The sequence below is a fragment of the Pyrus communis genome, chromosome 8 (assembly GCF_041283825.1).
Source record: "Pyrus communis isolate YQ-2024b chromosome 8, ASM4128382v1, whole genome shotgun sequence".
NCBI classification, from domain to species: domain Eukaryota; kingdom Viridiplantae; phylum Streptophyta; class Magnoliopsida; order Rosales; family Rosaceae; genus Pyrus; species Pyrus communis.
Genome location: NC_142572.1, coordinates 5860978 through 5871861, shown reverse-complemented (window position 1 = coordinate 5871861; position 10884 = coordinate 5860978). Strand labels below are relative to the sequence as shown.

General features: G+C 34.7%; 1 pseudogene across 1 annotated transcript; it reads left to right on the top strand.

The window, feature by feature from the left end:
* Positions 1-2254: 2254 nt before the first annotated feature.
* On the top strand, positions 2255-7301 carry LOC137717127 (uncharacterized; annotated as a pseudogene). The gene is made up of 2 exons (XR_015965094.1): positions 2255-2308; positions 5967-7301. The product of XR_015965094.1 is annotated as an uncharacterized LOC137717127 (transcript).
* The last annotated feature ends 3583 nt before the right edge of the window (positions 7302-10884 follow it).

Genomic DNA, 10884 nt, shown 5'->3' with positions numbered 1-10884 from the left:
AATTTATTAGTTTTAACTTTATTAATTAATTTAATTAAACTACTAATAATTATTCGGAGCTGAAAAAGGGGGTTAATGATAGTAAACCTGGCATTCATGTTGTCTTTTCCTTGTTCATGTCGTTTTGGTGACATACTTGATATCTTAACAGGTCGTGTCGTGTAACATTTGTTAAAGTAAATGGGTAATATGGCCCGACCCAAAATCAACCTACTAATATTATTAGGTAATATGACCCAATCCGTTACCCGTTAAAGAAAATATATTTTAAATCAATAAATAATGAAAATGAAAAATATAATTTGACCCAAAAAAAATTGATACTAAATTAGTATATGCATATCACATTGTCACACATATATTACTTTAAAAACATTAAAAAAGAAATTGTCTTTCAAGTATTACATACTCCAAAATAAGAGCCTAATGAAAATACATTAGTACATTACTACAAAATACCAAATGTTCAAGGATATGCAAAATGACGAGAGTTGTGTTTCAAGGTTGAGAATGCAATCATGAGCATTTATATATGCTTTCGCATTTTTCAAACTTATACATTAATGAATACAAATTTTATTTATTTTGAACTCCCTTAAATATACTATTCATGAAGGTTTGTATGGTTCTAAAAATTCAAACGACAATGTACCCATCCTCAAAGCATAGATGATGCGATCACGAACGTTTACCTATTTTTTCACATTTTTCACACTTATAAATTAATCATTCTAATTTTTTAATGTGTTTGGTATTTTTAAATTACTTGATATTTTTATTTTTAATGTGTTTTATAATTTTTTAATCTCACCCCTTGCCTATAGTATACTATAAAAATAAATAAAACTTAATTTTTAAAATTTATATAGAATAATAATACAATAGTATATATTTGATATACAATATATACATATACATTGTGGCTATCGTATTTTATAGTAAGTTTTTTATAAGTTTAAAAAAAAAAAAATCATCAAAATAACATTTTTCTTAATGTGTCGAAATAGGTTACCCCCATGTCACCCTTGTGTAAACCTATTAAGAACTTGTTACTAACGGGTTCTTATTGCGTGACCTAATAGCGACCTGATTAGTTATTGTGTCAACGCGAAATCTGTTATTTTTGTGTCGTTTACATTTGTGTAAGAAATTGTCAGGTCTAAATGATAGTAGCAATTAGTATTAATTAGTACCTTTGCTCTACTCTCCAAAACATTGTTAAACAAATAATGATAACATAAATGTAAATTATAGTACCAATAGTACCAACCCTGGCTGTTGGATCTGTATAACTCATTGGATTTGTAGTTGTTGGGCCCAGAAAACGGGTTAGGTACTAAGCTAACTTTGGTCAGCCTGATAGCCATTTGGCCATGTTTTGACCTGGTGGGCTCCACTAATTTTTCGCTTAACCTTCAATTGGAGATGGATTTTGTCTAAATCAAACCCTATTTTGACCGTATAACCCCTTAACCTTCTACATTGGAAGTGGCTAACTTGCTTCCACCACACTAAGCCTTGGTTTGGTACTGAGGTGATTTTAAAAAAGAAGTGGGTATCAAAAAAAGTTGGGAGAGCTTTTGGTGTTTGGTAAACACCTTAAACCAGCTTTATTTCAAAGTTTAGGATGAAAAAAAAGTCAAAAACCTGAAGCTGCAAAAACCAGCTTATTTGAAAGACACGGGTGAACAGTAAATTCATTAATGAATTTTTCAATTTGTCAACATTGCCCTCCTTTCTCCTGCCTTCCTCACACTTTCACTCTCGCACACCCTCTCGCAAAACCATTGAAGAACTAGACTTGGAACTTCAATCCCAGTTGAAGCCTCCACCTCCTACCACATAAAACTCCTATATTATTCAATTCCAACCCATTTTCGAACCTCGACTTCCCTCTTGACCCAATCTCCTCCAGAATCCATTAACAAGTTATCTTCTTCAAAAGCTGTGAAAGTTAACCTCCACCAAACCAGCGTCTGCAACTCCACCCAAAAACTCAACCTTTAATCCTTGCTTCTCACTCCAACCCCCCAATTTCTCTCTCTAAACGCTTCACCATCAATACGCACATCCCAAAGTATTCAGTTCTCCGACCCATCGAAGAAAAAACAAGAATCAATCATCAAAATCTTCCCCTGTTTACGACTCCTCATCAGCGAAATCTAAGGCTCGACCTTTGAGAAAACTTGATAATCCGGTTGTTCTGTTGGTTTCATCAGATGGGTTTCGATTTGGGTACCAATTCAAGGCTCCGATGCCGAATATCCGCCGCCTTATCGCCAATGGGACGGAGGCGGAAAAGGGTCTGGTTTCGGTGTTTACAACTCTAACATTTCCTAACCATCACTCAATCATAAAGTTTATAAATATTTTTCTTTTAAAAATAAAGTATATTTAGTAATTCACCTTTATTTGTTAAGAAAATTAAATTAATAGCACATCTAGTATTATACCCTTTTTGGTCATTTCACACAGTCACAGCTGTTTAACATAAAAGTTTACCAAACACTATAATACTGCTTTTTTTTTTCTTTTTCCAAAAGCACTTTTACAAAAAAAAATTACCAAATACTCTGCCGCTGCTTATTCTAACAGCATAATAGAAGCAGTTTTTTTTTTTTTTTTTTTTCAAAACACAGTAATACCAAACCAGCCCTAACTACCATCGCAACTCCTTCTCTCGTTCCCGACCGTGCTCGTCAGCGGCCATACCCAAAACCCCTCCCGCCTCGCTACTCTAACACAACCCAGCCACCTGTCTCTCTCTATTTACCCCCTCCTACCTCACCTCTCTCCTGTTTCTTTCTTTCTCCACTACGTATTTTTTTTTTCATGAATGGTTTGGCAAACACTCGAAAGGATTTGAAATTGATGTCTAGATATGAAATTTTTGAAAATTGCCAAGTCCAGTAAAACCATGTGTAAATTGGAAATCGAAAGAAATATGGGGGATGATAGATGCTAGATATGTGGAGAGGGGGGCTAGTAATTCTAAAAATGGAGGTAAGATTCGAGTTAGTATGTGGGGGAGATGATGGTTGGGGTGGTGGAGATGGCGGCTGAGGTTGGGGTTGGTGGCTAGATAATTAGGTTAATGTTTAGTTTATTTTTTATTTAGTTATGATTTTTAAAATTTGAAAAAGAAAGATGTTTTTTTTCTCAAAAAATATAATTATTGTTCTTTTCTTTTTTTGTCCAGGTGGCGACATCTCATTGGACTTGTGGGTCTCACATGTGTGCCATGTCAATGCACTAACGGAATTCTGACAGAATTCTAACATAATGATTACATTGATTTTTTAAAACAAATTTTAGGAAGGACATTGATTGATTTTCAAATTCAATGACCAAAATGAGGATTTATGTCAATTTTAGAGACCATTTGTGATAAAAACCTTTACTTTAATTTTCAATGGCAATGAGAGGTTTTCAATTTGTTTTCCTTAAGCCTTGGCTCCCGCATCATTTCCTCTTGTCGAAGAAAACTCGTTCTCAAGTTTTATTTGAGTAAACTTCAAGCCAAATCGCAAAGTGTAGCAACCATTCTTTCTTGCAATGCTTTGTTTTCTTCTTCTAACTTACAAACAGATATGTTGCATAGAATGTAAGGAGGTTGGTCATCTCTTGAGCTCGAATATATTATTAGGATACCCATAAAATGTATTAAAAGTTAAAACACTTAAACAATTCATTCCTTCCACTCAACCTTTTGATGAAAGTATGTATAAAATCCCACCAAATTGTGTTATGGAATTGAAACTTGGCAAAAGTTTGTGCTACCTTTGTCCATACGTTGGTGATGATTTGTCGTCTTGTGTGTCCAAATTTGAATGTCATCTTCAACTTTTTACCATCGTGAACTTGATAGGATTAAAAACACACCACAAAGTAGCACACAAATGTCCTATTGATTTTCTTTGTTAACACTAAGATTTGTCAATTGTAGCATATGAAAATAAGGGTCTTTCCCGCAGAAGATTGTTTTTTATAACTACTTAAAATGTCACAAAAACTTGGCTGCTATTCCTACTGGCCAGCCACCAAAAAATAATTAATAGACCGACTTATACTTATCTAAAGTCTACGAAATTTTATATGCAAACACTAGACACACAGAGCTACACTCGCACAAATCTTTGGGATTTTTGGAGTTAATTTGCTATTTAAATTAAATCGAACAAAAACAGAACATAAACAAATTTTTAAGTAGTTCACAAATTAAGAAAAACGAGTTAGGGGAATTTTTATCCACCACCAAATAATCATACAAACATGTTATGTTTCATTCAAATTCCTTCTATTTCCAGATGTAGATACTCAAGTTGGCTCAATGTTAGAACTCAACCTATTACTCTTTCTTATGTAGTATGTTAAGAGAATGACTTTTTCAACTTAACTTAGTCCCTAGCATGTAATCTAGAATGGCGTTTTCATAGATTTAACAAATAGAAATCATTAAGAATGGAAAGAGTTTGAGTCATCACAAGGCATCGTAAGTACTGGCGTTGTCTTAGTTATCCTAGAAATTGGTTCACATGTTAATCGCAATTAACAAGTACTAGTCTAGAACATATGTAGGTCCTCATTCGACAAGGGCAGACACACACATATTCATAGTATTAGAATCCTAGATATGCTTACTAAGTATGAATCCATAAAAAACAAATAAATAATTCATCAATGAGACAAGTAATGAACCAATTTTCATCCATTCATAAAAGTAATTCAAACGAAATGTCATAACAAACTTGCAATCATATTCGGTGCTTCAAACAGCCCCTAACTACTAAAAATTTAGTTACACAATCCTTAAGTTAAAACAAAAGATAGACATGAGTTTGAGAAAATAGAACCGAAAGAAAATGACTGAGGCTTCCTCTTTCCTTCGTTCCCCAACGCAGCAGCCTTACCTTTTTTCCTTGATTTCCTTCCTTTTTTTCTATCTTTTTTTTTCCACCTTTTTTTCCACCCTTTGCCGTTGCAACCTACAACCCTTTTCTTCTTTTCTGCTGCCACAGTTTTTTCTCCATAACTCACCCCACTAACAATCATTTAGTGATGACAATAAGTGAGTGGAAATACTAAAACAATTGTAACTCTTTGGGCAGCCTTTATGCCCATTACTCCCACTTAATTTTCCATTTCCTATGATATTTAAATAGGTGTCAGCTGGGTTGTTATTGGCTGCATCAGTTTTGGCTGCTAGTTTTATTGGATTTATTGCTTTCAATGCCTTTTTGTCAGTTACAAACTGCTCAGCCTTTTGGGAATCTTTCAGTGTTAAAACAACCATAACTTCTTCTAGAAAAATGATATTAACAATCTGCGAAATGCTCCTGAAAATAGATATCCGTAGCTTTCCAAGTATATAAGGCTCATTCTCTAATTCATTCTGAGCTGTCCGACACTTGCTTCCAAAATCAACTGACTTGCATAGGTAGTTTTGATGAATTTGTTACTTAAAATCTTACTTGTGCTATTTTTCTTTTCTTTGCTTGACAAATCCTACAAAACACAAAAATAAAGTAAATTGCTCAAACCTATAAGGAACTAACTAAAAAAAGACAAGTGAATTTGATGTAAAATATACATAAATATGAGCTTATCAGAACTTCATTGATGAACTTCATATTGCGTCCTTGATTAATCACTTCATCCAAATACTTTCCAGCATCATAAACATCACAATCACGGTTGAGAGAACGTTAATAACAAAGTGAAAAATGGTTACCTAGAAGTGAGACGAAATAAAATGAGAAAAAATCAATTTCAGAAGGTAAATTGAGATTGAATGACAGATTTATGAGCATTTCAATTAATAAGCCCATAGAGCAAGTTTGAAAACAGAAAAAGAAAAATCAAGAAGAAAAAGGTTTTGGCCAAATACAGACAGGAAGGGACAGAAAAAGGGGCAGGGTTTGAAGAACCCTAACACAAGCGGAGTTGGCGACAAAGCATACTGCTAGGCATCACAGGCAAGTTTATATTTCAAATCCAATTTTTCTGTCTTTCATATGCAAATCACTGCTAAAACCTCACTATAAACCCCCCAAAACATGATAACCCTGATTAACAAAAAGCTAATCTCACTCTCACTAACCCCTGATTAACAAAGTGGAAATCAAAACCCAAAATTGCAGTAGCTGAATACTTAATCAGCCAGCACCAGTTTTCCCCAGAAGCCGCTCTGAAAGCCGCATCAACAGTCGCTTATCTGAAAAGCCCTGCTGAATCCAGTTCGGTGATTTCGTTTCTCAGGGAAAGCGGCTTCTCGAAAACCCATCTGGAAGATGTGGTTAAAAGGGTCCCCAGGATTCTTATTGCCAATCCTGACATTGTCCTCAAACCCAAATTCAAGGTTTTCCAGGACTCGGGCTTTTCGGATTCCGACATTGTTGATATTGTGTCCTCTGACCCCTGGATTCTGTTGCGAAGTGCCGATAATCAGCTTGGCCCTGCTCTGTTGGTGCTGAAGAACATTCTCGGATCGAATGCTAGTGTGCTCAAGGTTTTAAAGTTGTCTGGTGGAGTTCTTAAATATGACTTGGAGAAGACATTGATGTCCAATGTTGAGGTCTTACAGAGTTATGGTATAAAATCGTCACAAATTATCAAATACATTTTTCATTTTCCGAGATTTTTTGTGCATAAGCCGGAGAGCATTGTGGATGTTATTAAAAGGGTTGACGAGATGGGTTTCGATATGAAGTCCAAGAGGTTCCTATCAGCAATTCGGATCATGACTTCGCTCACTGTCGAGACATGGGAACGGAAGGTGAAGCTTTTCAAGAGTTTGGGGCTTTCAGAAGATGATATCTCAGCGGTGTTTAGGAGGGTACCCCAGGTGTTTGGAGTATCTGAGAAGAAGATTGAGGAGGTTATAGAGGTGCTTCTCAGCACTGGCAAGTATGATATCTCGTTTATAGTTAATCATCCAGAATTGCTTATTTATAGTGTCAAGCACAGGCTGAAACCACGACTACAAGTTATGGAGATCCTTGAAAAGAAAAAACTACTTGGGAAAACACCTACTTTGACCACAATCTGCAAGTACTCTGAACAGAAGTTTGCTGAATTATATGTTGTTCCTTATACAAATGAACTTGAAGGAAGAGTGCATGGAGAGGAAATCAAGATCTCCTGATTATTGCTGAGGTATATTCTTTTGTGCATTTCTGTTTCTTTCTTTCGTTCTTTGTAAGGATGTAACTTTCACATTAATGTGAACTTCGTTCAATGTCATAACTGCTTCGTTTATGAAATTCTTTGAACCTTGAATTCAATGGGAGGAGTGACTAGCATTTCTGAAATTCTTTAAAATTTGAATGCAATATAAAGGAATGACCATCGAACAAGTAATGATATTTTCTGCTGAAAGTTATGCTTAGTGCTCTTTTAGGCTCTAGGTTACCAATATCTTGACCTAAGGTTATTAGTTTCTGCTGTGTGATTTGACTCTTACGGTTGCATATGCTTTTACTTTGGTCTTCCTTGTTTGTATATTAGTGATCATGATTTAAATAAAGATAAATTTGCTTCCCAGATGGTGAGCGAGATATTAACTCTTTATTGTATTGCAGTCTGCAAACTTATTGTTTAACAGTATGATCTCTAATCGAAGTACATGTAGTTTCATTGAGTTCATCTATCCGAGATTGAATATTAAATTTCACTATAGAGTTTCTTTTTATAATACCTGTGATGCTGATAGAAAACTGATGATTAGGGGTTAATTGTACGTCTCTATTTAGGACCATTTGGGCCTGTTGTTTGCCTCATTTTCACTTCTATGGAAAAAATCGACTTGATTGCAGTTGTAGTTGTAGTTCTATGCAATGCTGCTGTTAATTCCTCAGGTGATAACATATTGCAGAGCCACAGAAAACTCTGTTTGACACTTGGGAATGAATGTCAAAGCTTGTATACTTCTGTACTCAAAAGGCAAAGTGGTAAGGGATGCCAAGTGGTGAGGGAGGGTAGATTAATGAACTAGGATTAAGATGAGTCATGACTTTGACTCGTCCGGTTTATAACCGAAAAAAGGGCAGTTCCTCTGAAGAGGAGATTTTCGGATGTTCCTGTTCTGATACAAATACATGGACATGTGAAACTCAACTTTTAGTTAGATTGGACCATTCAAGTACTAGCTTTTTGAGTCCTAATTGCTTTTATTTTTACCAATATGGCCTAATGTATCCATCTTTACTATTTCAAATTCGAACTTCTCTTTTAAGCTCATAGGCCATCATAATAATTCAAACTGTTTCCATACCTGAAACATTTTTATGTAAATTAAACTTCATACGTCAAAGTTATCTAAAGCGGATGTGTTCCTCATATGCACCTGAGTTCAAATCCTTCTCACTATTTCGTTCAACTTTCACGGTTTCACCTATGTTTTAATATTTTATGAAAGGACGATGTTAGGGTATTAATGTTGTTTACAGTGTGTTTGAGAATGATAGAGATATAGGAGGAATCATTGTGTTTATGGGTCTGTGACATCATCCGTCTCTCACCTCACACACTTTTTGAAATTCTTCTTCTCCATCCATGTTCACTTCACCGTACATGTCTCAAATTCTCAATGATGCATAAGATAAGCAAGGTCAACAAACATAGATGGTGCCTTTCAATTTCTTCATTATTTTTCGCTAACTTTAGACTTGGGCTAGCTTGCTTGCCCGCCATGTTTATTGAACTTTTTTTTTGTGGCTTGGGCTAGATGGTGCCATGTTTAGACTTGGGCTAGGTGGTGCCATGTTTATGTGTTTGTGGCTTGCAATTTCAACAAGAGAGGCAGTGCTTAGCAGGTTAAGTGAGGAGATACAGACGATGTACTTTTTCATAAGAGCACCTCAAAAAGAAATGTCAAAATTCTAGGTGTAATATTACCGTGCATATTTGATCTCAAAAATCTTTCTAAACGAAGTGTTATTTGCCAACTAGATTTAAAAGCTCTGTGATTAGGAGTCTAATTTGATATCAATGTCAAATTTATTTTTAATTAATTTTAATGGTGGATCCATTATTTCACTAATATTTCAACATATAAAAATTTTGTTTCAACATTTTTTAAATAATTACAAGCATTTTAAATTCTATTTTAATAAGAAAATAACATTTGATAATTCGGTAGGAGAAATACAAAATTTGATATAAGACTTTAGATTGCCACATTAGCTATCAATTTGAATTGGACTGTTATAATTTGACATTTCCTTTGGAGATGGTTTAAGGGTTAGTTTGAGATTGTGATGCTTTAAAAAAACAAAAAACTTATTAAAAAAGTTAGAACTTAAATTTGTTTGGTAAAATGTGTTTTTTTTTTTCTAACTGTCAATGAAAGTACAAAAGCAGAAGCAGGGTTTACCATGCTTCTAAAAAAAAGTTGTTCTCAAGTTTTATTTCCTCTTCTCGAAGAAAACTTGTTCTCAAGTTTTATTTGAGTAAATTTCAAGCCAAAACACGAAGTGTAGCAACCATTCTTTCCTGCAATGCTTTGTTTTCTTCTTCTAACTTACAAATAGATATGTTGCATAGAATGTAAGGAGGTTGGTCATCTCTTGAGCTCGAATAAATTATTAGGATACCGATAAAATGTATTAAAAGTTAAAACACTTAAACAATTCATTCCTTCCACTCAACCTCTTGATGAAAGTATGTATAAAATCCCACCAAATTGTGTTATGGAATTGAAACTCGGCAAAAGTTTGTGCTACCTTTGTCCATACGTTGGTGATGATTTGTCATCTTCTGTGTCCAAATTTGAATGTCATCTCCAAATTTTTACCATCGTGAACTTGATAGGATTAAAAGCACACCACAAAGTAGCACACAAATGTCCTATTGATTTCTCACAAGGCATTGTAAGTACTGGCATTGTCTTATTTATCCTAGAAATTGGTTCACATGTTAATTGCAATTAACCAGTACTACTATAGGACATATGTAGGTCCTCATTCGACAAGGGCAGGCACATACATATTTATAGCATTAGAATCCTAGATATGCTTACTAAGTATGCATCCGTAGAAAACACATAAATAGACATGAGTTATTCAAACGTAATTCAAACGAAATGTCATAACAAACTTGCAAGCATATCTAGGACTCATAAAAGTAAGTGAAAATTAATGTGAAAATTTTCATCCATTCATAAAAGTAATTCAAACGAAATGTCATAACAAACTTGCAATCATATTCGGTGCTTCAAACAGCCCCTAACTACTAAAAATTTAGTTACACAATCCTTAAGTTAAAACAAAAGATAGATATGAGTTTGAGAAAATAAAACCGAAGGAAATCGACTAAGGCTTCCTCTTTCCTTCCTTCCCCAACGCTGCAACCGTGCCTTTTTTCCTTGCTTTCCTTCCTTTTTTTCTATCTTTTTTTTCCACCCTTTTTTTCCACCCTTTGCCGCTGCAACCTGCAACCCTTTTCTTCTTTTCTGCTGGCACAATTTTTTTCTCCATAACTCACCCCACTAACAGTCATTTAGTGATGACAATAAGTGAGAGGAAATGCTAAAACAATTGTAACTCTTTGGGCAACCTTTATGCCCATTACTCTCACTTAATTTTCTATTTCCTCTGATATTTGAATAGGTGTCAGCTGGGTTGTTCTTGGCTGCATCAGTTTTGGCTGCAAGTTTTATTGGATTTATTGCTTTCAATGCCTTCTTGTCAGTTACAAACTGCTCAGCCTCTTGGAAACCTTTCAGTGTTAAAACGGCCATAACTTCTTCTAGAAAAATGATATTAACAATCTGCGAAATGCTCCTGAAAATAGATATCTGTAGCTTTCCAAGTATATAAGGTTCATTCTCTAATTCATTCTGAGTTGTCCGACACTTGCTTCCAAAGTCATCTGACCTGTACAGGC